This window comes from Mobula hypostoma, chromosome 10 (genome assembly GCF_963921235.1).
Source record: "Mobula hypostoma chromosome 10, sMobHyp1.1, whole genome shotgun sequence".
NCBI classification, from domain to species: Eukaryota; Metazoa; Chordata; class Chondrichthyes; order Myliobatiformes; family Myliobatidae; genus Mobula; species Mobula hypostoma.
Window position 1 is genome coordinate 80,454,756 of NC_086106.1, and position 27,993 is coordinate 80,482,748.

Consider the following 27,993-nt stretch of genomic DNA (forward strand, 5'->3'; position numbering starts at 1 on the left):
AGTGCAACCAGGACTAACATTGGCCTGAAAGAGTATGTTGACAATGGCTTGTTTATCTTTCCAATGGACTTCACAAATTTTGCAAAGGTGGTTTTTGAGGTACATGTTCAATGTTTTGAGGTGCTTGCTTCAAATCTCAAAAGCAAACAGGAGGGATGGAATCACTGCAATCCAGTAGACCACAAGTTTTGTATCTGGTTTTGGGTTTTGATTCCCCTGTTTTTCAGTTAGCCAAAAACAATGTGCTGGAACTCTGGAAAAAAAATGGTTAATTTCATCAGTGAGATCAGTCTTCATAGAAGTAGGACCTAAGATTTAAATGTGGTTCCAGTTTTTAAGGTTTCACTTTAGACATTTATAGCTGTCATATAGTAGGGAGAGATTGGTACAGAACCTGTATTTTACACACACAGGTTTCCCCCGCTATCCGAAAGTAGAGCGTTCCTATGAAACTGTTCGTAAGCCGAAATGGTGTAAAGCGAAGAAGCAATTACCATTAACTTATATGGGAAAAATTTTTGAGCATTCCCAGACCCAAAAAATAACCTACCAAATCATACATAAAACCTAAAATAACACTAACATATAGTAAAAGCAGGAATGATATGATAAATGCACAACCTGTATAAAGTAGAAGTACTGAATGTACAGTGCAGTTTCACTTAACAGAATCGGGAAGATTTAGCCAAAATGGATTTGTAGAAAAAAAATCAGCACGTATACGTATGCGCATATACTTACCTGTGCAAGGCGTCATTGTCATGGTAGTCTTTCTCGGGGTAAGCACAAGTTTAAAGTAGGCACCTTTTTTCGTAAAAGCGAAAATCCTCCGGATTTCTTTAGGTTAGCGAAAACAGGTACTAATGTAAGTCTTTCGTAAAAATGAAATGGCATAAAGCGAACTTTCATAAAGCAGGGGACATCTGTATCCTATGCAAAGCCCATTTGTTTCAGTGAACAAATCAACAAAGACTTGAGGGCTCAGCATCTCAATACATGCATTTGCAAGTTTCATCATCCAACGCTGCAGTTTAACCACCGAAGTTGGTGCAATCTTAGTTCCGGATTGGACGTGCCATAGTAGAATAGCTTTTCATTAGTCACAAAGAACTAACTCCACTCCAAAGGGATACTTACAAGGTGCATGATTGTGATGAGATTGTAAATATTAGGAACCCATTGGTTAAGATCACTACTTGCAAACCATCATGAAGCAAATGTGAAAATAAGGCATGTCTGCAGGCAACCAGATTTGAATGGGATGTCTCATAATCACTCTCAATTGATAATAAAAATGCTTTACTGAGATTTTAAAAAACATACATGTTGAATGCTACAGCTTCCTACATTTTGAGTTTTGTTTTAGATTTCCAGCATCTGTAGTTTCCTTTTTAAGTTTAATTTTGGAAATATAGTCCTATTTCTTTCGAATTTTATTAGTGATGATTTAATTTTTGTTTACTTTTTTCTGTCATCGCCCAAATTCTAGGTAATCCCTCTTTATTTTGTTTTCCATGCATGATTTGAATGCAATTCATACGTCTTAGTTTGAAAAAAGAAATTTATCTTTGGTCACACATACTGTTGTGTATTCAATATTTCAATGATAGTTGAGTAATCTTATATAGCGCCTGTAAAAAGTATTCACTCCCCTTTGAAGTTTTCATGTTTTATTGTTTTACAACACTGAATCACAGTAGATTTAATTTGGCTTTTTTTGACACTGATTAACAGAAAAGACTCTTGTGTCAGAGTGAAAACAGATCTCTACAAAGTGATCTAACTTAATTACAAATATTAAACATAACATAATTGATTGCATAAGTATTCACTCCCCCTTTAATATGATACACCAAGTCATCACTGGTGAAGCCAAAAAGTCACATAATTAGTCACATATGGAGATCACCTGTGAGCAGTCAAAGTGTTTCAATTCATTGCAGTAAAAACACACTTGTATCTGGAAGATCCAACTGCTGGTGAGTCAGTATCCTTACAAAACCTACACCATGAAGTCAAAAGAACACTCCAAGCCACTCCACAAAAAGGGTATTGAAAAATACAAGTCAGAAGATGGATGCAAGAAAATTTCCAAGATACTAAATTGGAAACTTAACTCGGAGTACAATTAAGTGAATTATCAAGAAATGGAAAAGAATATGGCACATCTGCAAATTTGTCTGGAGCAGGCCATCCTCAAAAACTGAGTGACTGCAAGAAGGGGACCAGTGAGGGAGGATACCAAGAGACTGATGACAGCTTTGGAGGAGTTACAAGCTTCAGTAGCTGAGATGGGAGAGACTATACATGCAACAACATTGCCCGGGTGTTTCACCAGTTGCATTTTTATGGGAGTGGCAAAGAGAAAACCACTGTTGAAAAAAAAACTCAAAAGAAATCTTGGCTAGAAGATAGCTGGAAGGTCTAATGAAACCAAAATTGAAGCTCTTGCCCATCAGTCTAAATACTACATTCAGCATAAGCCAAATACTGCACATCATCCTGACCATGAAGCATGGTGGTAGCTGCATCATGCTGTGGGGATGCTTCACTGCAGCAGGCTCTGGAAGGCTTGTGAAGGTAGAGGGTAAAATGAATGCAGTAAAATACAGGTTTTCCTTCAGGATTTCCCTGAGAACTGTGACTTGAGAGAAGATTTGTTTTCCAGCAAGACAATGATCCCAAGCATAAAGCCAAAGCTACACAGGAATGGCTTAAAAACAACAAAGTTAATGTCCTAGAGTGGCCCAGTCAGAGTCCAGACCTCAACCCAATTGAGAATTTATGGCTGGACTTGAAAAGGGCTGCTCACTCACGATGCCCATGCAATCTGACAGAGATTCAGCAGTTTTGCAAAGAGGAATGGGGAAAAATTGCAATGTCTAGATGTGCAAAATTGATAGAGACCCACACAGACTCAAGGCTGTAATTGCTGCCAAAGGTGCATCTACTGAATGCTAACTTGAACAGGGTGAGTAATTATACAATCAATTATTTTGTTTAATAATTACAATAAATTTTGAGCAATTTATAGAAATTTGTTTTCACTTTGACACTAAAGAGTCTTTTCTGTTGATCAGTGTCAAAAGTCAAATTAAATCCACTGTGATTCAATATTGTAAAACATGAAAACTTCCAGGGGAAAGGCGGGGGGGGGGGGGTTGAATACTTTTTACTGTGTGTGTGTGTGTGTGTGTGTGTGTATGTATGTATTTTTTTTAAAGCATTCTTGCTCATTTAAAATAATTCATTACGGGTTATATGTATAAATATGTTAATTGCACACATCACGCCACCATGTGATAGATAAACAGAAAGATACTTTATTGATCCCAAAGGGAATTACAGTGTCACAGAAGCATTACAAGTGCCCAAATAGAAATATTAAAAGAGAAGAAGAAAGAATAAAAAATAAGTTACCACAAACAGTCTAACGGAAAGGGTCATCACTTACCCAGCTCTAGGTTGACTCATTATAGAGCCTATTGGCTGAAGGTAAGAATGACCTCATATCGTGCTCTTTGGAGCAGTGCAGTTACCCTAGTCTGTTACTAAAAGTGCTCCTCTGTTCAGCCAAGGTGGCATATAGAGGGTGCCAAACATTGTCCAGAATTATCAGGATTTTCCATAGGGTCCTTTGTTCTACCAGAGCCTCTAGTGTGTCCAGTTTGACTCCTATAATTGAGCCTGTTGGCATCACCTTTGTTGATGCCATTGCCCCAGCACACCACCACAAAGAAGATTATACCGGCAACAACAGAGTGGTAGAACATGTGAATGAGAGGCCTGCATACTCCAAAGGACCTCAATCTCCTCAGGAAGTGAAGGTGACTCTGGCCCTTCTTGTACACAGCCTCTGTGTTGGTGCTCCACTCGTCTGTCATCCAGGTGCACTCCCGGGTACTTGTAGGTCCTCACCACATCCATGTCCCCAGCAATGCAGGCTTAAACTTCCTAAAGTTCATCATCATCTCCTTTGCTTTACTGATGTTGAGCTGCAAATGATTCAGCTTGCACCATTTGACAAAGTCCTCCAGCAGGGCCCTGTATTCATCCACCCGTCCTCTCCCTTTATACAACCAACTATTGGCGCGTCATCAGAGAATTTCTACAGAGGAGACGACTCAGTGTTATATCTAAAATCTGAGGTAAACAGGGCAAACAGGAAGGGAGCCAATACAGTCCTCTGTGGGGCCGCAATGCTGCTTGTAGCCATGCCTGACACATAGTTCTGAAGCTGCACAAAATGTGGTCTGCCAGTCAGGTAGTACATTATTCAGGATACAATGGATGTGCCAACCTGCATTGAACATATTGCTGGGGGGGCAGCTAAGGGCTGTATGGTATTGTAGGCATTTGAGAAATCAAAAAACATGATCCTTGCAGTGTTGCCCTGCTTATCCAAATGGGAATAGACTCTGTTCAGCAGGCAGATGACAGCATAGTGATGATGCGTGTGCTCCTTGCTTGAAGTAATCTTGAACTACACCTCTATTCTTTGAATGAATATACAAAACATTACATTGGCAACGAGGTATCTTTAAAACAAACCTGAGAAGGCTTTCAACCTTTTAAAATGGAGCATTTGAACTACAAAAAACACAGCGAGGAATGGTGAAACAGATCAGCACATGTTCTTCAAAAGGGAAAATACAATTGAGATTTAGTCAGAAAATGGAAAGTTTCATAGCTCAAAGAGTGAGTACAGGATGATAATCATTTTTCAAAAAACAGAAATGGCTGGCTACATCAGAAAGATTGACGAGTTTAATTACACATCCAGTAATTGGCTCATGTAGACTGAAATATTGGAACAGTACTTTGAAACAAATGAAATAATCAATGAAAAGCGAGTGCCAGTTTTGCTAAGTTCTTTGGATTTAAAGGATACAGTTTGCTTCGAAGCTTGACTGCTCAACCAAACTATCAGAAATGTGCTTTGCTGCTATTGCCAAAGTAATGCAGGTACACTTCGAACCAAAGCCATTGTTAATTGCAAAACGCTTTAGGTTTCATAAGCAGAATCAAAAAGAAGGGGTGTCCAAGACTGAATTGAAGAAATTGTCTAAGCATTGTCAGTTTGGTAATGGGCTTCATGATGCATGAGAATTGTTTAGTTTGTGGAATCTTAAAAGCAATTAAAAATGACTCCTAACTGAAGCACAGCTTACATTTAAAAGAGAGTGGAAATCGCCATTTCAATAGAAACTGCAGACAGAGACACAACTGAACAAAAGTGCATTGTCTAAACAGAAAACTGCCTGGCCAAACAAGCTGCTGAACCATTATGGCAGGGGTTCACATACACTAAACAAATGCAGATTTAAAGGCAAAAATTGCAAAAAATCTAACAAAGTAGGACAAAGAGCATGTTAAGCAGACAAAAATAAATGTACTGCACAAAGAGAAGAATATAAAAGTTCAAGCTGCAGTTTCAAAAAGAGCACTAATCTGCATGCTGTTGATGAAAAATCTGACAATGATAAGAGTGACACAGGACTTTGTAGCCTTGAGATTTACAGTATGAAAATTAACTACAGACAGGTAAACACGAGAAAATCTGCAGATGCTGGAAATTCAAGCAACACACACAAAATGCTGGTGGAACACAGCAAGCCAGGCAGCATCTATGGGAAGAAGTATAGTCGACGATGTTTCGGGTTGAGACGAAGGGTCTCGACCCAAAACGTTGACTATACTTCTTCCTATAGATGCTGCCTGGCCTGCTGCATTCCAATAGACAGGCAATATGACTTGCGCCTGCAGATATCCAACTAAGTTATACTGGAGAAAAGATAACTCTTGTGGGAATGACATTCGCAACTGTGAAATACAACAACCAACCAGCCAGCCACATTGAGCTTGTTTGTGGTAAAAACAGAAGGACCAGCATTGTGGGGGGCACGTTTCACTGAGGCATCTATAACTTGATTGGAGAGCCATCCACAATTTGCATGCCAACCCCTGCAATAAAGCCATATGAAAACAAATTAATAAAGGTACTGGATAATGCCACAACTATCTCCACACCAAACACCATGAACTGTTGCCCAAAAGAAGGCAAGCAGTTGTTGATGGCAACCTCTGGTTGGTGAGCATATTGGCCAAGAAAGGACCATGCCACTTAGAAGGATCGTGAAAGTGACGAAAGTTGTGGTCTCACTCGATAATTTTTGTAGGCATCATATCTGAGAAAGCTTGTGACGTGTTCATCAGGCAGTTACTTGCAAAATGTGGCTTGGTTTTAGATGGAAGAGAGTTCAAGCTTCAGGAAAGTTGTAAACATTCAGCTCTTGAGAGTATAAAGAACCAGATCTACTCCGTGCATGAACTTCAAGTAGGAAACAAAAAGCTGCTTATAAAAGTAGGTGCAAAGACCAAAGCCCAGCTGGATGAATGGAAGGTAATAAAGGAAGGAGTCAACAGAGATAAGACAGAGGATTCATCAGATGATCTTGTGGATGAGGAAATCAAGAGGAGAGATCAGATCATAAAGGGAGCAACAGAAGGATTAATAAGAGAATACTCCAATGAACTAAATGCATCTTTCCAAGATCAAGATGCAGAAACTGGAAGGATGAAGAAGAGAGGTGGCTACCAGTGTCAGAACCACTTCCTGCAGTCTCAGAATCAACTCCTACAACCACCACAGAGGAGACCCCTGAATCCGAGATTGTTTCACAGCCCCAAGTCTCACCTACCAAGCAGGGTAATACCCCTTGTCAGGAAAGTTCTTATCCACAAGAGTAAGAAATCCTCCATAGCAATGAAATCTTTAAGCCTGAATGGGATCATTTAAATTTTACTATGCTGTGCATGTCAACTGTATATAGTAGTTGTATTGTATAGTATACTGACTATATGGTTGAGATGCATTCTACATTGAGTTGGAGTTTATAGCCAAGCTTATAGTTGTGCATATAATATTTCAATGAGTAATATTGTATAAATATTGTTTGATTAGCATTCTTGCTCATTTAAATAATTCATTCTGGGTTATATGTATAAATACATTAATTGCATATGTCATCATGCTACCACATGATAACATGCGTGCCTCGCTTAAAGTAAACTCTAACTACACCCGAAGATTCAGGCTCCGTGAGTTTCTTTGAATTAATTTAATATTTTGAAGTCACAAAACAAAACTCATTCCAAACAAGAGTATTAATTACCAGTTATTCATAACCTACCATATTAAGTTGCATTGTCTTGATAGAACAAAATATGCAGGATGCAGCTGCAATCAGCAAAATATGTAATTGTATGTACTTTAACACAACTGACAATAACTTTCTTGTTTGCATGCTTAAGGGAAAATTCATCAATTTAATTGGTTGAAGAGCCTTACCATTTCTTGTCCTGTTGTAATAACAAGAGCACCACAAATCAGATATGCCATAATGGCAATTATACATTTAAAAATCAGATTTTAAAAAATACTCCACTGGGAGTTTCCAATATTGCAAACTTGAAGTACCATCCATTGCAAAACAAGCCACCTGGTCATATCCTGACTAAAGTTGTGATAAGGTCTCAAACAAAGCAAATAGTCCTTGTAAAATCCAAATATTAGTGATCCAGTTACAAATAACACAAATACTGCTTAACACAAGTATCAAAGTTAAATTTATTAATTATTAGTGAAATTTTGCAGTTGGATTTTTGAACACCATGTACCTTGTCAGCATCAGTGTTGTGGCTATATTTAACCTAAATTATTTGCCTGTCACTCTCTGTTAGTATTTGATTTTTACTACACTGCAGTCATCCAGATATAAAAACAAGCATTCTAATAGACTTGATTATTTTTGAACCTAAACTTAATACTTTCACAACACATATCCCAAGTTCATCTGCACATTCACTACTTTTATCTAACACACATCAAAGTTGCTGGTGAACGCAGCAGGCCAAGCAGCATCTGTAGGAAGAGGTGCAGTCGACGTTTCAGGCCGAGACCCTTCGTCAGGACTAACTGAAGGAAGAGTGAGTAAGGGATTTGAAAGTTGGAGGGGGAGGGGGAGATCCAAAATGATAGGAGAAGACAGGAGGGGGAGGGATAGAGCCGAGAGCTGGACAGGTGATAGGCAAAAGGGGATACGAGAGGATCATGGGACAGGAGGTCCGGGAAGAAAGACAAGGGGGGGGGACCCAGAGGATGGGCAAGAGGTATATTCAGAGGGACAGAGGGAGAAAAAGGAGAGTGAGAGAAAGAATGTGTGCATAAAAATGAGCAACAGATGGGGTACGAGGGGGAGGTGGGGCCTTAGCGAAAGTTAGAGAAGTCAATGTTCATGCCATCAGGTTGGAGGCTACCCAGACGGAATATAAGGTGTTGTTCCTCCAACCCGAGTGTGGCTTCATCTTTACAGTAGAGGAGGCTGTGGATAGACATGTCAGAATGGGAATGGGATGTGGAATTAAAATGTGTGGCCACTGGGAGATCCTGCTTTATCTGGCGGACAGAGCGTAGATGTTCAGCAAAGCGGTCTCCCAGTCTGCGTCGGGTCTCGCCAATATATAAAAGGCCACATCGGGAGCACCGGATGCAGTATATCACCCCAGTCGACTCACAGGTGAAGTGTTGCCTCACCTGGAAGGACTGTTTGGAGCCCTGATTGGTGGTAAGGGAGGAAGTGTAAGGGCATGTGTAGCACTTGTTCCGCTTACACGGATAAGTGCCAGGAGGGAGATCAGTGGGGAGGGATGGGGGGGACGAATGGACAAGGGAGTTGTGTAGGGAGCGATCCCTGCGGAATGCAGAGAGAGGCAGGGAGGGAAAGATGTGCTTAGTGGTGGGATCCCGTTGGAGGTGGCGGAAGTTACAGAGAATAATACGTTGGACCCGGAGGCTGGTGGGGTGGTAGGTGAGGACCAGGGGAACCCTATTCCTAGTGGGGTGGCGGGAGGATGGAGTGAGAGCAGATGTATGTGAAATGGGGGAGATGCGTTTAAGAGCAGAGTTGATAGTGGAGGAAGGAAAGATCCTTTCTTTAAAAAAGGAAGACATCTCCCTCGTCCTAGAATGAAAAGCCTCATCCTGAGAGCAGATGCGGCGGAGACGGAGGAATTGCGAGAAGGGGATGGCGTTTTTGCAAGAGACAGGGTGAGAAGAGGAATAGTCCAGATAGCTGTGAGAGTCAGTAGGTTTATAGTAGACTTCCTCCACTATCAACTCTGCTCTTAAATGCATCTCCCCCATTTCACGTACATCTGCTCTCACTCCATCCTCCCGCCACCCCACTAGGAATAGGGTTCCCCTGGTCCTCACCTACCACCCCACCAGCCTCTGGGTCCAACATATTATTCTCCGTAACTTCCGCCACCTCCAACGGGATCCCACCACAAAGCACATCTTTCCCTCCCCGCCTCTCTCTGCATTCCGCAGGGATTGCTCCCTACACAACTCCCTTGTCCATTCGTCCCCCCACCGTCCCTCCCCACTGATCTCCCTCCTGGCACTTATCCGTGTAAGCGGAACAAGTGCTACACATGCCCTTACACTTCCTCCCTTACCACCATTCAGGGCCCCAAACAGTCCTTCCAGGTGAGGCAACACTTCACCTGTGAGTCGACTGGGGTGATATACTGCGTCCAGTGCTCCCGATGTGACCTTTTATATATTGGCGAGACCCGACGCAGACTGGGAGACCGCTTTGCTGAACATCTACGCTCTGTCCGCCAGAGAAAGCAGGATCTCCCAGTGGCCACACATTTTAATTCCACATCCCATTCCCAATCTGACATGTCTATCCACAGCCTCCTCTACTGTAAAGATGAAGCCACACTCAGGTTGGAGGAACAACACCTTATATTCTGTCTGGGTAGCCTCCAACCTGATGGCATGAACATCGACTTCTCTAACTTCTGCTAAGGCCCCACCTCCCCCTCGTACCCCATCTGTTACTCATTTTTATGCACACATTCTTTCTCTCACTCTCCTTTTTCTCCCTCTGTCCCTCTGAATATACCTCTTGCCCATCCTCTGGGTCCCCCCCCCCCGTCTTTCTTCCCGGACCTCCTGTCCCATGATCCTCTCGTATCCCCTTTTGCCTATCACCTGTCCAGCTCTCGGCTCTATCCCTCCCCCTCCTGTCTTCTCCTATCACTTTGGATCTCCCCCTCCCCCTCCCACTTTCAAATCCCTTACTCACTCTTCCTTCAGTTAGTCCTGACGAAGGGTCTCGGCCTGAAACGTCGACTGCACCTCTTCCTACAGATGCTGCTTGGCCTGCTGCGTTCACCAGCAACTTTGATGTGTGTTGCTTGAATTTCCAGCATCTGCAGAATTCCTGTTGTTTGCACTACTTTTATCTTTTTAGTCTTTGGTGACTACTTTGTCTGAAAAGGATGAATTCACATTTAACAACATTGAAATCCGTAAGACCATAAGAGATAGGAGCAGAATTAGGATATTCAGCCCATTGAGTCCCTCTGGCATTTCATCATGGCTGATCCATTTTCCAACTTAACCCCTTTCTCCTGCCTTCTCCCCACAACCTTTCATGCCTGGCCTAATCAAGAACCTATCGACCTCACCCTTGAATACACCCAATGACTGAGCTTCCACGGAAACCTATAGCTATGAATTCCACAAATTGGCTAAAGAAATTTCTCCACATCTCCATTCTAAATGGATGGCTCCTATTGCAAAGCTATTCCCCCAGGCTTAGACTCCCCCACATTAGGAAATATCATTTCCACAACCACTCTGTCTAGTCCTTTCAACATTCGATAGATTTCATTGAGATCTACCCTCATTCTAGTGAGTAGAGGCACAGAGTCTTCAAACAATCTTCGTACGATAACACTTTCATTCATAGAATAATTCTTGTGAACCTCCTCTGAACCCTCTCCAATGTCAGTACATCCTTTCCAAGATAAGGGGCCCAAAACTGCTCACAATACTCTGTGAGGCCTTAGTAGCATCTTGTAAAGCCTCAGCATTACATCCTTGCTTTAACATTCTAGTCCTCTCAAAATGAATGTTAACATTGCATTGGCTTCCTCACTGACTCAACCTACATGTTAATTTTTAGGGAATCCTACACGAGGACTCCAAGTCCCTTTGCACCTTGGAATTTTGTACTTTTTCCCCATTTAGAAAATAGTCTACACTTATATTTCTTCTGCCAAAGTGCATGATCATAAACTTCTCGACACTTTGCCCATTTACATCATCAATCTAAGTACTTTTGCAGCCTACCTGCTTCCTCAACACGACCTGCTCCTCTAACCACTTTCATATCCTCTGCAAACTTGAGCATGAAGCCTACAATTCAGTCATACAAATCATTGACATATAATGTGAAAAGAAGCAGTCTCTTCACTGACCCCTGTGGAAGACCACCAGTCATCAGCAGCCAACCAGAAAAAGCTCCCTTTATTCCCACTCTGCTTCCTGCCAATCAGCCAATCCTCTATCCATGCTTGTATCTTTCCTGCAATACTGTGGGCTCTTTTCTTAAGCAGCCTCACATGCAGTACCTTGTCAAAGGCATTCTGAAAATCTAAGTACACAACATCTACCAATTCTCCTTTGTCTAGCCTGCTTGTTTCCTCCCCGCCCCCACCACCCAAGAATTCCAACAGATTTGTCAGGCAAGATTTTCCCTTCAGGAGATCATGTTGACTTTAGTCTATTTTTATCATATACCTCCAAGTACCCTGAGACTTCCTCTTTAATGATCGACTTCAATATCTTCCTAACTACTGAAGTCCTCTGCCTCTCTTCTTTCTTGAAGAGTGGAGTGACATTTGCAAATTTTCCAGCCACCCACAACCATGCCAGAATCTAGTGATTTTTGAAAAATCATTACTAATACCTCCACAATATCTTCAGCTACCTCTCTCGGGACCCTGGGGTGTAATCCATCTGATCTAAGTGACTAATCTACCTTCAGACCTTTCAGCTTCCCAAGTGCCCTCCCCCTAGTAATCACAATTTCACTTACTTCTGCCCCCTGACACTCTCAAACTTAATAGCAGACTCCTAGAGTCTTCTACAGTGAAGACTAACACAAAACACCTATTTAGTTTGTTCACTTCTTTGTCCCCCATGCCTCTCCAGCATAATTTTCCAGCAAGCAGTTTTATATCTACTCCTTTTTTACTCTTTATATATCTGAAAAAAAAACTTGTACTCTTTTTATATCTGAAAAAACTTCTGGTATCATCAATATTATTGGCTAGCTTACCTTCATATTACATCTTTTCCCTCCTTATAGCTTTTTAGTTACCTTCTATTGGTTTTTAAAAGCTTCCCAATCCTCTAACTTCATGTTAATTTTGCTATATTATATGCCCTCTCTTTTGCTTTTAGGTTGTATTTGACTCCTTTTGTTAGCCACGGTTGCACCACCCTGCCTTTAGAATACTACTACTTCCTGCTCCTATCCTGCAGATGACTCTATCCTGTGCCTTCCAAATTTTGCCTAGCAACTCCAGCAATTGTTTTTCTGCCTTCATCCCTGCTGGTGCCCCTTCCAATCAACTTTGCCCAGCTCCTCTTTCATGCCGCTGTAATTCCCTTTATTCCACTGTAATACTGATATATTTGACTTTACCTTCTTTCTCTCAAATTGCAGGGTGAGTTTATCATAGTATGATCACTGCCTCCTAAGAATTCCTTTACCTGAAGCTCCCTAATCAAATCTGGTTCATTACACAACACCAAATCCAGAATTGCCTTTCCCTTCGTGGCTCAACCACAAGCTGCTCTAAAAAGCCATTTTGTAGGCATTCTACAAATTTTCTCTTGTATCCAAAATCAGCACCAGCCTGACCTTCTCAATCTACCTGCATATTGAAATCCCCATGACTATTGTAACATTGCCCTTTTGACGTGTGTTTTCTATCTCCCATTATAATTTGTAGCCCCTACATCCTGGCTACTGTTCAGCAGCCCAACTCACATCAAGGTCTTTTTACCCTTGCAGTTTTCTTAACTCTACCCACAAGGATTCTACATCTTTTGATCCTATGTCACCTCTTTCTAAGGATTTGATTTCATTTTTTACCAACAGAGCCACCCAACCCCTCTGATCTTTTGTACAGTGTGTACCATAAGACCTTAAGACATAGGAGCAGAATTAGACCAGTTGGCCCATTGAGCCTGCTCTACCATTCAAACATAGCTGATCCTTTTTCTCTCAGCCCCACTCCCCAGCCTTCACTCTGTAACCTTTGATGCCATGTCCAATCAAGAACCTATCAAGGTCTACCTTAAATACATCCAACGACCAGGACCCCACAGCTGCCTGTGGTAACGGTAACAAATCCACAAATTCACCACCCTCCAGCTAAAGAAATTTCTCTATATCTGTTTGAAATGGACGCCCCTCTATCCTGAGGCTGTACCCTCTTGTCCTCAGATGTTAAACTCCCAACTATGATCTTCTTTCAGCCACAGCTCAATGACACACACAACATTATACCTACCAATCTCTAATTGCGCTACACGATCACCCACCCTATTCTGCATACTGCATGCATTCAAAGATGACACCTTCATTCATCACCCTTTTTGATTTTGTCCTCATGTCACACTTCAACTCATCCCACTGACTGCAATTTTGCCCTATCATCTGCCTGTCCTTCCTCAGTCTCAATACACACTGCATCTACTTGTATACCAACTGCCCCATCCTCAGCCCTGTCAATCTGCCTCCCATCCTCCTGCAAAATTAATTTAAACCCTCCCCAACAGCTCTAGCAAACCTGCCCGCAAGGATATTTGTCCCTCTTGGGTTCAGTGTAACCCATCCCTTTTCTACTGATCATACCTTCCCCAGAAGACATCCCAATGATCCAGAAATCTGAAACCCTGCCCCTTGCATCAATTCCTCAGCCATGCATTTCTCTGCCAAATCATCCTACACTTACCCTCACTGGCACGTGGCACAAGCAGCAAACCAGAGATTACTACCCTGAAGGTCCTGCTTTTTAGCTTTCTACCTAACTCCCTAAAGCTATTTGCCTATTCACTTAATCTCTGTAATTTCATGGATTATTTTTTATCATGTGAAACATTGAATCGTGTACTTTTCAGGACCATCGTTTATTTGAAAGTGATTGAATATGGAATTGTAACATAAAATAGTTCAGTTGATATTATCCTGTAATTTGCTTCACATGATCTTATTAAAAATATCAAAATGAAAAATAAATCTTCAGAGGCCATTTGTATCTTACACATCCTTAGTACATTATTCAGACTGGTAGAGTTCATTGTAAACTTAAAGCACCATCTTAAGTATCTTACTGTCTGAATTTTAATGGCTGAAGACAATATACGCTCAGGCAAAGTTGCAAGAGGTTTTTTTTCTTATTATTACTAATCTTTGTTTTGATCATGGTTGATGTTGAAAACAAACACAAATGAAGAATAACCAAAGCAGCATTACAATTTTTCATGTTGATGTTTTAAATGATTTCACCTACAGTCAAGAGCCATGTAACTATCATTTGAACTCTGGCCAACCATAATTTCAGATTTTCCACCTACCAGCTTCAAGCATTAAAAATTACAAAACCCACAACTCCACATTTGTGATAGCTAAATTATTAGAGATAGATGCATTTAACTAACTCATTTCCAGCAATTTGTTCTGAGTTCTGATATTCAGACCATGGAAGTCAGTTTCAAAACAAATTCTATCTTGGATGCTATACATGTCACGGGTTTTGAAATCCAGATATTAGTGCATGAGTGTACAAAACAGCTTATATTTATATAGAATCTTCTATGTAAAGCATATGAACTATTTCACAGTACTGTTGTACAAAATCTAACAGCAAGCCACAGACATACAAAAGTCTGATCCAACAGGTAGCATTACCTTAGAAGCAGCAAAAGGACATGGAGATGGCAAGTAATTTAGAGATAAAATTACAGAGCTTCAAACTTTGGAAATCAAGAGGCAAAATCTAAATAATTGAGCAAGTAAAATCAAGAACGCACAAGAGACCAAAGTTTGAGAAGCTGAGATATCTAAGAGTTATGAAGACTGAAGTAGATCTGAAGTACGGATGAATGATGCCATGAGAAGATATGAAAACAAGTATGAGATTTTTTAAAAATTTAAAATGAAGCCATAATTCAACAAGAAACTCGGGTAGGGAAGTGATAATAAGAGTGTGTGATTTGGTGCAAATACGTACACAGCTAAGTTTTAGTAAATTATATATATTGATCAAGAATGTATTACTTCTAGATTTGATTATTCCAACAAAAGAAAATCTGAAGAACACAGCAGCAGATCAGCTGAGGAACCTAATCAATGAAGTTGAAATAGAGATGGTCAATATCTTCAAATTCCTTCATATCCATATCACCAGCAATCTCTTTTGGTCCCTCTGCACTGATCAAGAAAGCAGATCAGCAAATGAGAAAATTTGGACTGTCCATGAAGATTCTCTTAAGCTTCTACAGGTGCACTACAAAAAGTATCCTGACAGGTTGCACCTCAGCCAGCTCTGATCTGGTGTAATGGAACCTGCAGAGACTGGTATACACTGCCAATCTATCACAGGCTTGTCACGATCTTCCAAACAGCTAGGAACATGAAACACATACAAATTGCTAGAGGAACTCAGAAGGCCAGGAAGCATCTAGGAAAAGAGTACAGTCGACATTTCAGGCCTGGTCAACTAGACTCCAAAAACATTGTTTTTCTCTCCACTACCATCAGATTTCTGAACCACTCACCTCTTTCACGTCCCCGTTCCAGTGGAGCAGTTCTTGGGATTTTATTCGACCTCTCTCTGCCTTCTTCTATTATTGTTCCTCTGGCATTCCTATTCACACTGCTTCAGATAGCACAACAATGACTGCACCACTTTTTTTTCCCTGTGTGGATTGCTCTATTTTTTGTAGTATTTATTAACACATATCCCGTTTATTCCATGTGTTTCATGCAAGAAAGGAATTTCATTGCAACCTGGTGTATATCACAATAAACTAATCTGACTCTCCTTTCTGGTCAAGATGGTGCCTACGTACAATGTTCCTTCGGTCGACATCTTCTGGATAGATCCTGAAGACAAGGTTAAATAGATTTTTGAATACTAGGGGAATTAAGGGTTCTGGAGAAAAGGTAGGTAGATGGAGATGAATCCATGGTCTGATCAGCGTTGATCTTACTGAATGGCAGAGCAGGTTCGACAGGTCAGATGGCTGACTCCTGCTCCTATTTCTTATATTCTTATGTAAACCATATATTTCACTTCTTTTATGTCTTTTACATTTGCTTTTCATCTTGAATGTGATTCTGGAACTGTTGGAGCCTGTGATTTGCTGTTTGGAGATCGTTTTGGTGTTCCAGTGCTCTGCAGTGTCTGAGAGAATTCCGGATAGCAGAGGCAGCATGAGCAAACCTCATGGCAGGCAGGCTGCAGGACAGCGCCTGATTAAAGCGATGAGGGAGATTGAGGCAAATGTGGAAGTTTGGAGATTGTCTGGGTGCTTCAGCACTCTGCAGTCTCTGAGAGGATTCCGGGAGACTGAGGCAGCATGCGCAATGTTGTAGCAGACAGGATGCAGGATGGAGTACAAGCCGCTGTTTGACTATTTCGCTGATTAAAGCTTCCATTGTGCGCTAATTAAAGTGACGAGAGATTGAAACATTGAGCTAATGCGGGGGAGGGTGAGCACTGGCTGCCTATCTGTTGATTGCTCTGTACTGGAGAGGAGAGAGCCTGATGCTGCGTCCAGAGAGCATCGTCAAAGTCTTCTGCATTTTGGGTATACACTTGGACTATAGACTTTTTTCATTCTTGTAGTTTTTTTATATTCTGTGTTTTCACCTGATCTTTTTTTTTGTGGGGAGGGGGATTTGCTGGTCCATTTTTGTTTGTTTTTCCTGTGAGGGGAGGTGGGATTTGGGGGTTGATGATAGTGCTGCCTTTCTTTTATTTCTTGGTTTCATGGCTCCCCAGAGAAGAAGAGTTTCAGAGTTGTATACTTTGAAAATAAATGATCCTTTGAACCTTTTGAATCTGAAAGTAGGTTACAACTGCTCCAAAACAATTCATATTGGAAATAGGAAGGGACTAAGGTCAAGCCTTGTGAGACCCCACAACAGTGTGATAATAGGAAGAGAAACCAGACTTTGCCCACTGTCTCTCTGCTTGCTTCTCAAATCTTTCACACTCCCTCCTGTCCTTACTACCAAATACAGCCCAGTCGTCAAATCTTGATTCCACACGCAAATCCCACATTCATACTTCAAGGATCCAGTTGCACACTGTCCCAGTTCCTAACCTTGTATGATACCTCTCGATGCCTGCACTATCTATAAAAAATAACCATTTGCTTGCTTTGTCCAGTACTGACAAAGCAGATGCAGTATCCAATTAAATACTGCACAACTAAAGTATTGGTGTTTTGTTCCTACCATAAGCCACCCACTATCTCTCTTTGCCGAGTAAATAGTTGAAAATGAGCCAGTCTGCTTTTATGAAATCCTCTGTTGACAAAATGATGTTTGATCCATATTAGTACCTTTAATAAAATTCTTTTTCACCCCCCTACACACAATACTCCAAATCAGGCTTCATCAATATCTTGATCAATAGGCATCATCAATATTTCAGCATCATCAACTTCAAGATCACATCCCACCACTATTCAATACTTTGACTTACGAAGGCCAGTGTGTCAAAAGCTCTCTTTACAACTTCATTGATCTGCAACACCACTTTCAAGGAATTATGGATCGAAATTCTCACATTCTTTTATTTTGATGCTCTCCTTAGTGCCTTGCTATTCACTGTATAATTCGTACTCTGGTTTGTCCTCCAAAAGCATAGGATATACTTATACATTGAGTGGTGCCATAACAACAACCTCTCGCTCAATGTCAGCAAGACGAAGGAGCTAATTACTGATTTCAAGAGGAGGAAACCTGAAGTCCATGAGCCAGGAGGATCAGAGAAGGTCAGCAACGTTAAATTCCTCCGTGTTATCATTTCAGAGCATCCATCCTGGGAACAGCATGTAAGTACAATTAAAAAGAAGCCACAACAGCGCCTGCACTTCCTTAGAAGTTTGCAAAGATTTGCATGACATCTAAAATTTTGACAAACTTCCATAGATGTGTGCTGGAGAGTATATTGATTGGTTACATCACGGACTGCTATGGAAACACCAATGACCTTGACCGAATACAAAACATAGTGGTTATGGTCCAGTCCATCATAGTTAAAGTCCTACCCACCACTGAGCACATCTTCACGGACCCCTGTCACAGGAAAGCAGCATCCATCATCAAAGACCCCCACCAACCAGGCCATGATCTCTTATCGCTGCTGCCATCCAGAAGGTGAGTAGCCCAAAGATCCCGCACCACCAAGTTCAGGAACAGTCATTACCCCTCAACCATCAGGTCCTTGAATGAATGGGTATAATTTCACTCACCCCATCACTGAACTGTTCCCACAACCTATAGATTCACTTTGAATACTCTTCATCTCATATTTGTAATATTTGTTGCTTATTTATCATTATTTCCTTTTTTTCTTTTGCATTTGCACATTGGTTCTTTGTCCTGTTGGGTGTGGTCTATCACTGATTTTGTTATGTTTCTTGGATTTCTAAGTATGCCCACAAGAAAACAAGTCTCAGGGTTGTATATAGTGAGATATGTACTTTGATAATAAAATTACTTTAAACATTGAAAAGTGCAGCACCTTAAACTTATCTGCATAAAATTCCATCTGTCATTTTTCAACCCAATTTTCCAGCTAGTCCAGATCCCGCTGTAAGCTTTGATAGCATTCCTTGCTGTTCACATAATCTTGGTATCATCTGTAAATTTGCTGATTCAGTTCACCACATTGTTATCCAGATCATTGATATAGATAACAAACAATGGATCCAACACTGGTCCTTGCGGCACACTGCTAGTTACTAGTTATAGTCAGAGAAGTACCCATCTGCTACCACTCTTTAGATTCTCACCCTTTTCCACCAGTGAACCTCAATGAGAACTGGTCTTGCTGACATTGCGTGCGGTTGTTGTTGCAACACTACTCAACTAGCTGATCTATCATACTCCTGCACACCTCCTCGTTGCCTTCTGAGATCCTACCAACAATGGTGTCATTGCTGAATTTGTACATGATGTTTGTGGTGTGCCTAGCTACACAGTCTGAAGTGTGGAGGGAGTACAGCAGTGGGCTAAGCATGCATTCTTGAGGTACACCTTTGTTGGTTGTCAGTGAAATGGAGACATTGTTAAAGATCTACACTGACTGGGGTTTCCCAATAAGGGAGTCAAGAATGCAGTTGCAGAGAGAGGTATTTAAAGGCATCCGTTAGTCTTGCGAGACCATAGATCTGCGCATAGAAAGTCTTCACTCTCCAGGGCGCAGGCCTGGGCAAGGTTGTATGGAAGACCAGTAGTTGCCCATGCTGCAAGTCTCCTCTCTCCACGACACCAATGTTGGCCAAGGGAAGGGCATTAGGACCCATACAGCTTGGCACCAATGTCGTCGCACAACAATGTGTGATTAAGTGCCTTGTTCAAGGACACAACACGTTGCCTCGGCTGGGGCTCGAACTCACAACCTTCAGGTCGCTAGTCCAATGCCTTAACCACTTGGCCAGAGAGAGGTATAGAGGCCTGTGTTTTGAAACGTGTTATTTAGATTAATAATACTTAATTGAAGGAATGAATCTCTGGTATCCAATAGTCACAGGATTCTGAATCAGACATTGTTTTGAGAAGAAACTGGTAGTAATTAAGACTATGAAATGAATAGGACGAACTGGTTCAATGTGTGATGATGGACAGTACTCCAACGTAACATTTTTTTTCAGCTTCACCAAGTAATGGTGATGGTATCAGAGACCTAATAAGATGGAAACAAGAAGATTGGTCATTTCATTAAAATGTGATACAAAAATAACAATGGGTTCACATCTCCAAGGCCTCAATGGCTGGCAAAAAAGATGGCTGTTTCTATTATGAAAATTTATAACAGGAGGTCTAAGTGAAGGCAGGGAAATATCCAAGTAATCAGACCTGGTTATGAGACACAAAAAATGAAGTCTATGAATGAAGCAGCAGGAACAATCAATTCCAAGCTCACCTATACCAGGTTGGCTCAGTACCAACAAGAATGCGACTTATTTGGCAAGTGGGAAATAGAAATAACACTGCATCAACCAATACTTTCAGCGACAAGAAGAAATGAGTTAGATGAGGAATGGATGATTAATATGAAACAGTCTCATCGGGGAGAGTATAATGAATAGGAGGGAGGTGTGTCATGGAAACATGATTTAACTTTTTGCTAAACACTAGAATGAGAATTTGGGATCAACATTTCAAAATGAGGCGCACTGAATATGAATTCAGAAAATGGGAACGACAAGCCTAAAATCAAAAGAAAATCAACAAGTTTAACAACAGGAGAAAGAGACAGCGCTTCGCGGGACACAGAATAAATGAATTATTAATAGAATATTTGCAATAATTAACAAGGAAAATCTGTGTAATTTAGTGAATACAACTGTAGTTTCTTGAACTTCCTGTGAAAGAGCCATAAATCTAATAAAACTCTATGTTTTCTAGTAAAAGTGAGGGTAGGGTCCTTCAAGGAGTGTGAAGAAAATCTTAAGTGTTGAAGATTTATTTGATTTTTGTCCAGAGGTACTGCCAACAATGATCCCTCAAGCTTTATCCAAATTAAACCTCACCATTTATTCTATTTTGTTTGTGAGAGTTTTTTGGTTGCAGATGAATTGCTACATTATTACAACAACATGCACCCTTGAAATGCTCTTTGATGCCTCAAGACAATTTTTGAATACCATAGAATCATGATTTGTTTGCATTTGTATATGACCCATTATTTTTTGGGAAAACACTCAAGAAACGCGAAGGAGCGACCGAGGATGAGAGGTGACCTGATAGAAGTGTATAAGATGATGAGGGTCATTGATCGTGTGGATAGCCAGAGGCTTTCTCCCAGGGCTAAAATGGCTAACGTGAGGGGGCACAGTTTTAAGATGCTTGGAAATAGGTACCGAGGGGTTGTCGGGGTAAGTTTCTCCACACAGAGTGGTAGGTGCATGGAATGCACTGCCAGCGGCAGAAGAGGATAAAATAGGATCTTTTAAGAACCTCTTAGATAGGTACGCGGTGCTTAGAAAAATGGAAGGCTATGCGCTACGGAAATTCTAGGCAGTCTCTATAGTAGGCTACATGGTTGGCACAACATTGTGGGCTGAAGGGCCTGTAATGTGCTGTAAATTTCTATGTTCTATGTTCTAAACCTTAGCTAATAGAACCAGAGCTTACTTGGTGTCACCCCACAAATTGATTTCCTCTATTCTACCATCTATCTCCTGCCATCTCAACTTCTTGCTCTTCTATGTGCACTTCTTTTACCACCTTTAGTGGTACATTGCTGATCTCCCACAGTCAGCAATTCCTTTTCCAGCACTTCAACATCATATGTCTACCACTCTATGAGCTACCATATAATACCTGATCTTGCATCCCACACAGGGTTCTACACACTACAATCAACAGCTCACCTCAAGGCTATACAATTAGACTCAACGTCCTAAAGTAGGGGTCGCCAACCCGTCGATTGTGATCGACCGGTCGATCTTTGAGACTTTCCCAGTAGATCCTGAAGAAAAAATCAAAAATAAATACACAAATACTGCTGTAATGTGAACATTATAAAAGTAAGTAATACTAATTAACATAATGGTAATATAGCAATATTTTCGCTAAAAAGCTGTTTGTAAAGACAGGTTGTTTCCAGGTTGCGGGGGTTTAGTTCCGTTCTTTCTGCCCAGTGCTCATGTCTGTAGTTCCCCCGCCACGTACTTTCAGCGTAGCCTGTGCTGCATCAAAGTGACCAATCAGATTAGATAAGAGTACAGACTGTCGCAAACATCAATATACGGCAGTGGTCCCCAACCTCCGGGCCGCCAAGCATGCAGTGGTACAGCAGTAGTCGGGATGCACACAACACATCTTTAAGAAAAGAAGCCGAAATAAACAAGCTAATTAATTAGGTGCCGCCCGGCACGTAAATGTCAGCTCAGATCAGAGGCGATGCAATCGCTCGTGATATCCTGATAGCATAGCGGAGGCTCCACGAAAGAAGGCGAAAACATACAAATTCCATCCAGAATGGGAAGAGGAATTTCTACTTACCTTGGTGAGAGACAAGTGTGTATGTATGTTGTGCCACCAAACACAAGCACTGACTAAAAGAGGGAATCTGGAGTGGCACCACCACACCAACCACCAGGAACTTAAAGACACCTACCCCCAGAGAGCGCAATTCGTGCTTGGAAAGTTGAGCTGAAATCAGGGTTGAAGGCCCAGCAATCGTTTTCCACAAAACATGCTGCTCAAAATAAGGCTGCTATTGAAGCATCATTTCGTGTAAGTCACCTTTTGGCTGAACACAAGAAGCCTTTTACAGATGGTGATTTATTCAAGGAAGCAATGGTCATTACCGCAGAGACTGTTTTTAATTACTTTAAAAACAAAAACGGCATCACAACCGCAATATGCAATATACTGCTTGGCCCTGCAACAGTGACAAGGAGGGTAGAGTCACCGTCAGAGGGCATGAATATTTTTCATTACAGTTCGATGAATCCCTGGATGTAATGCAAACAGCTCAGCTTGTTGTATTTGTCAGAATGGCTTTCCAGGATTTTACAACAAAGGAGGACTTCCTCACTCTTTTGCAATTAAAGGAAAGAACAAGAGGTGAAGATATTTACAACGAGTTTAAAAAAATATGTTTGTGAAAATGACATCCCCATTCATAAACTGGTGGCAATTACTACTGATGGGACCGAGCAATGCGTGGTGTGCACGTTGGTTTTATACTACTAAAAGTCAGTGCCTACTTCGGGTCAAATTATCTAAGTGAAATTGCATTTTCACAGATGAAAATTATTAACTCTAAGTACAGGAGCTGACTTACTTTCAGACACCTCACTAGGGTTGCCAACTTTCTCACTCCCAAATAACAGACAAAAGTAGCAGTCAAATCCCAGGACATTTGTGTTTACCTCGAGAAAGACTACCATGACCATGAAGTCCTGCGTGGGCACCTGTGTGCACATGCGCGTACGTGCCATTTTTTTTAACCTCATGAATCGGTTTTGGCTTAATTTTCATTATTTCTACTTTATATAGGCTGTGTATTTATCATATCATTCCTGCTTTTACTATATGTTAGTGTTATTTTAGGTTTTATGTGTTATTTGGCATGATTTGGTAGGTTTTTTTTGGGTCTGGGAACAGTCAAAATTTTTTTTCCATATAAATTAATGGTGATTGCTTCTTCGGCGTAAAGCATTTCATAGGAATGTTCTACCTTAGCGGGGGAAATATGGGACAGTTGGCAACCCTACACCTCACAGACTGTCTCAGACTGGCTGTCTGTAGTTATGAGCCAAATTTCAGGGAACTAGCAGAAAGTATTCAGTCCCAGTCATCACACTGAGTGCAACAGTCAATTTTTTTTCATTTATTTTTCGTGTTGAAATAAAATTAAATAATGAAACTTAGAATTAAAGGTGTGAAGTATTGTAATATTCTTAAAGAAAGACAGCTATGGCCTGTTTGATATGCTAGTTTCAGTGTTTTCTTTGATTAATTTGAAAATTTGACAAAAGTATTTTGCGTAATTCAAATACAATTCGCCCAAATAAAAGGCCTCAAATTGGAAGTACAATCTGAGCTGTTTTTTCTCTAAACGATTTAGTAGGTAGATCTTGCCTTTCACTGAGGTCGAGGTAGGGGATCTTGGGCTTAAGAAGGTTAGTGATCACTATCCTAAAACTTCAAACACCAGAATAAAACCAAATTGCTTACCTAAAAAAAATTATTTTGGTTCTCCTTTGCAAGTTCGCTACACTTCATGACCCCAAGGCCAAACCTCAGAAAAAGTATTTTAGCATGTCTGAACAGCAGCCCTATAGGTCCCAAACATTCAGAAAAGTTAACTCCCATCAAGGGGCAACTCCACCATATTTCTCTGAGAAAGTGATAAAATTTGACCAACTTAAAGGCTCCACTTAAAACTTCCATTCAAGTATATTCAAATGTTTAACTTAAATGTTTGTAGCACCACAGTAGCATAGCAGTTAACTGAATGCTATTACAGCTTGGAGCGTTGGAGTTCGGATTTCAATCCCAGCATCCTCTGTAAGGAGTCTCTGTTTGTCCTCCCCATGGAATATGTGGGTTTTCTCAAGTCCTCTGGGTTTCCTCCCACAGTCCAAAGATGTACCAGGTAGGTTAGTTGGTCATTATAAGTTGTCTCGTGACTAGCTTAGGCTTAAATTGGGGTGGTAGGCGCTGTTGCCACAACTCAAAGGACCAGAAGGGCTTATTCCATGCTGTATCTCCAAATGAAATAAAATAAAATTTAGTCCTAAGGAAAAAAAATAGAAATATCTGCTACACTTACTCACTGTGATGCTTATTTCAAATCATCACAAGCAATGATACAGATGAGCAGCTATAATATAAAAACTCCCATTTGATATCTTTGTTTTACTGTACTGTATAATCAGAAAATCAACTATTTAATCTCTGCATCCATGTTCACAAGTGAAGGTTAAAAATCAATCTCAATATTTTATCACCTTCAACAAAAATACTACAACATATACATATAAACTGCAGCCAAATTTTCAAAATGTGCAGACTTTTATACATTTTATGCATTTATACTCAATGAAGGTATTCACAAATTTTCTGCATTTTTTTCCCCATCGCATGTCATGAGTTCTGGGCATTCCCAGCATGATCCGCGTTTTACATCCATCTCCAACTGCCTTTGAGGAGATGCTGCAAGACACTTTCTTGAAATACTGCAGTCATTATGGTGAATATACTCCTGCAATGCTTCTGGATTTAGAATGAAAAACAATGAGGGAATAACAATATACAGTGCCTTGAAAAGTATTCAGCCCCCACAACTATTTTCACAATTTACTGTCTCATTTTCCAAATTTAAAATATATTGAAGGAGGACTTTTTGAGCTAATCTATAAAACATTGTGCATCATGCCAAATCAAAAGAAAAATTCCAAAAACCATAAACAATTTACTAAAAATTAGAAAACAAAAACATGAGGTTGATAAAGTATTCATCCCTTTGTAATTACTGCTAATTTCCTCAGTTTCAACACTGTACCAATCCACCCAACTTGTTGATGTGAAAAATTGGAGGATCACCTGTTTTCAATGAATTCATAAGAATAAACCTGTAAGATCCAACATATGATAGATTTTCGATCGTATAATAGTGCTGAACACAGAAAGTGCAGAAGGAGACAGAAGTTGCAAAGGTAGATACAAGTTTACAAGGGAATAAGTGGGAGAATTCAACAAACATTGCTGCATCAGGTAAGTAATTAACTCAACATTACATGAGCTGGATGGAGAAAAGGAGGTTACTTCTGACATGACTGGAACCAAAACTTAATGAAAAGTTAAGCCCCAGCACTACTAGAGGAGCAGGTACATTTGAGGAGTTAAGGCCAAAGTCATGAGGATAGGGGACTGGGTCCTCAAGATCCAGCAGTTATTGAAGTTTTTTTTGGTCTGCCAGACCACATTTAAGGCTTAGTCCAAACTAAGATAAAAGATTTTTATTCCAACAGTGATGGAAGAGTGTCTGTATTTGGTAACCCTTAACTGAAGTTCACTGGGAAACTAACGCAACTCAAACCTGCAATAAAAACAGATGGCTGTGCCAATCACCTCAAATTAAAATAAAGAAACACCTAATGATAGTAGGAGCAGTTAGACAACATCCAAATTTGAACCAGCAAGTTGCTAATGCACTCGAGTCACAAAGCATAGGTGCTCGTTATTTCTAAGAGGAAAAAGAAACAAACCATACAAGAATAATTATCCCCAATTGCCCTACCAACAACCTGTGACGAAATTAGTATGGAGGGGTTTGGGGAGACAAATTTACCAAACTGAACTAGTCATGTAACTAGAGATAATCAGGGCTGAGGGTGCTAGGATTCTATGTCTGTCCCAACTCACACGAACACAAAGTCTGCACTCAACAAACTATATCCTGTGGACAACAGCCTTGAAATGGGATACCCAGAGGCCTTTTTCATCAATGCCAATGACTTCAACCAGGCCAATTTCAAGAGTGTTTTGCCAAATTACTATCAGCATGGTTTCTTGTCCCACCAGGGTCTAAGCACCTTCAAAAAATTGCCGTACAACCATCTAAGATGATGACTGGGCCATCCTCCATCCATATTTTGGTGAATCGAACTAGCAGGCTGTGCTGTTACTTCCTGCTTAAAAACAGAAGTTGAAGTGGGAGAATCCAGTCCAGAAAATCATAAGAGTGCTGGCCTAAAGAAACCAATGAGCTTTTTCATGACTGCTTTGAGTTGGTTGACTGGTCCACGCAGTTGGCCAGCCTAGGAGACTTTGTCACCACCATAAAGGACTTTATTAGAAGCATGCTGAGAAATGTGTACTAAAAGGACAATAGAGATGTTTTCAAACTGGAAAGCATGGACGAACCAGGAGATTCACTTTTTTCTGTAGTCTAGATCTGCAGCGTTCAAATCAGATGACCCTGACATTTACAAGAAATTAAGATATAAACAAGATATGAAGCTATAAATGATGCTAAGAGACAGTACCAGTCAAAAATTGAGTCCCATTCCAGCTATAAGCTGCAGCAGGGCTTACATACTTCAACAGGCTACAAAAAAAAGGTCAGGCACAAGCAACAGCACATCCCTTCCCAGTGAGTTTAACACATTCTGTACATGCTTTGAACAAAAGGGAATGGGTATGTCACCACTAACCTTGACAGTCTCCAGTGTAGTTGAATCTACAGTCACCGTTGCAGACACTAGATCAGTCTTCTGGAGGATGAACCCGTGGAAAGTACTGGCCCCAGTTTGTGACCATGGCCAGATCCTGAGATTCTATGAAGATCAGCTGGCAAAGGCATTTGCAGATATTTTTAACCTCTCCATGTTTCAGGCTATGGTTCCTCCTACCTTAAGACAACCACTATCATCCTGGTACCCAAGAAAAACAGGAAAACACGCCTTAATGACTAGCACTCAGTGATTCTGACATTTACCATATTCAAGAACTGATCCATCTTCATACACTGTCTTCCAGATAACCTCGAACCACTACAATCTGTCTACCACTGAAACAGGTCTTAGGTGGACACCATCTCCCTGGCCCTATGTTAATCTCTGAAGCATATAGACAGTAAAGGCACCTATATCAGACTTTATTCCATGCAAACTCATCACCAAACTCTGGATCTTGAGAGTCAATAGCAACAGGCAACTGACCAACAAATTTTAATCAGTAAGGAAAGGGAGCAACATTTTCACCATCAAAGCTGCTGGTGAACGCAGCAGGCCAGGCAGCATCTCTAGGAAGAGGTACAGTCGACGTTTCAGGCCGAGACCCTTCGTCAGGACTAACTGAAGGAAGAGTTAGTAAGAGATTTGAAAGTGGGAGCGGGAGGGAGAGATCCAAAATGATAGGAGAAGACAGGAGGGGGAGGGATGGAGCCAAGAGCTGGACAGGTGATTGGCAAAGGGGATATGAGAGGATCATGGGACAGGAGGTCTGGGGAGAAAGATAAGGGGGGGGGAACCCAGAGGATGGGCAAGGGGTATAGTCAGAGAGAGAGAATGAATGTGTGTATATAAATAAATAACGGATGGGGTACGAGGGGGAGGTGGGGCATTCGCGGAAGTTAGAGAAGTGAATGTTCATGCCATCAGGTTAGAGGCTACCCAGATGGAATATAAGGTGTTGTTCCTCCAACCAGAGTGTGGCTTCATCTGCACAGTAGAGGAGGCCGTGGACAGACATGTCAGAATGGGAATGGGATGTGGAATTAAAATGTGTGGCCACTGGGAGATCCTGCTTTCTCTGGCGGACAGAGCGTAGGTGTTCAGCAAAGCGGTCTCCCAGT

General features: G+C 41.0%; 1 protein-coding gene across 9 annotated transcripts in view; it reads right to left on the reverse strand.

Moving 5' to 3' along the window:
• The window catches only part of LOC134352982 (ecto-NOX disulfide-thiol exchanger 2-like), a 265,715-nt gene that overhangs the window by 205,165 nt on the left and 32,557 nt on the right, over positions 1-27,993 (reverse strand). Inside the window, exon 1 of one of the 9 annotated variants that reach the window (XM_063060702.1) lies at positions 26,852-27,381. The exons of the other annotated variants lie outside the window; for them this stretch is intronic. The gene's annotated coding sequence lies outside the window, so the exon portion shown is untranslated. Of the gene's footprint in view, positions 1-26,851; positions 27,382-27,993 lie in introns of those variants that run through there. 9 annotated transcript variants of the gene reach the window in all.